The sequence below is a fragment of the Grammomys surdaster genome, unplaced genomic scaffold, assembly GCF_004785775.1.
Source record: "Grammomys surdaster isolate TR1022 unplaced genomic scaffold, NIH_TR_1.0 125834, whole genome shotgun sequence".
In the NCBI taxonomy this organism is placed as follows: Eukaryota; Metazoa; Chordata; class Mammalia; order Rodentia; family Muridae; genus Grammomys; species Grammomys surdaster.
In genome coordinates this window covers 3,520,443-3,521,615 of record NW_021620662.1, presented here as the reverse complement: position 1 = coordinate 3,521,615, position 1,173 = coordinate 3,520,443, and positions in this window count along the sequence as shown.

Sequence of the window (1,173 nt, the reverse complement as noted above, 5' to 3'; positions counted from 1 at the left end):
TTTGTTGCTCCTTCTAAGAAGGACCGAATCACCCCCACTTGGTCTTCCTTCTTTATGGACTTCATGTGGCCTGTGAGTTGAGTCTTTTTTACATTTCAGATTTTTGTTGACTGGGCTATCCATTTCTTCTATCTAATTTTCATTGCTTAAGATTCTTTCTTCCTTCTCTTCTGTTATTTGAGGCTTGCCTCTGAGGATCCTGTTTGACTTCCTACATTTTTCATTTCCAGTTTTCCATCAGTTTAGGTTTTCTTCATTATTCTTTTTTCACTACCATGTCTTGAACATTGTTTATTTCATTCTACTCTTTGTGTTTCATAAGTTTCATAAATGAATTTATTCATATCATCTTTAAAAACTTATAGGATATTTATTATAGCTATTTTGAAGTCCCTGTCTTAGGCTTTGGCTATATTGCATTTCTCAGGATCTACTGTAGTAGATATAATAGAGATATAATGTCCTGGCTGTTATTGATTGTGATTCTACACAAAGAATCCATAACCCAGGTATCTAGACATCTGGGTTTAGGATGATTATAATTCCAGATGCTGATATCTGCTCTTCTGTTTGTTGAGTGAGTGTTCAATTCCTTGGTTTCTGTTGCCTTCTCTGTTTCTTAGAATATGGTGGCTGTGGGCTGTCTGCTTCTGAGACACTGCCAGAAGAGGCCACTAGGGACCCTAGGTAGAGCATTTTTCTGATTCTCTGGCCAGTGTAGCAGCTAAATACTTAACTCAGAAACAAAGCACATGAAATAAATGCCATAGCCGAACTCACTCAGGATATTCAACCCTAAAGTGGAAAGGACTCCATCAATAGAGAAAGGAAGACATTCTTTTTTAGTCCTTGATTTTCATAATAGATCTCTAAAATATTTGAAGAAAAAGTCCAAAGAATTCTTCCACATCTTCAGCCAAATTTTCCAAATCTTGCTTTACCCTCACCTGTATATATGGACACATGTGCGCACACACATTTTCCCAACCTGCTAACAATTTGTAGGTTTGATGTCCCTTTGCCCCTCAACCATATACTGTATATAATCACACTGTTATAATTATCAAAGTCAGAGAACTAGCAGCGGTATAATCCTATAAATGGCAGGCTTCCTCAGAATTGCCTGATAGTTGTCGTAATGGCCTTTATAGGAAACACAGTCCAAATGGTGCC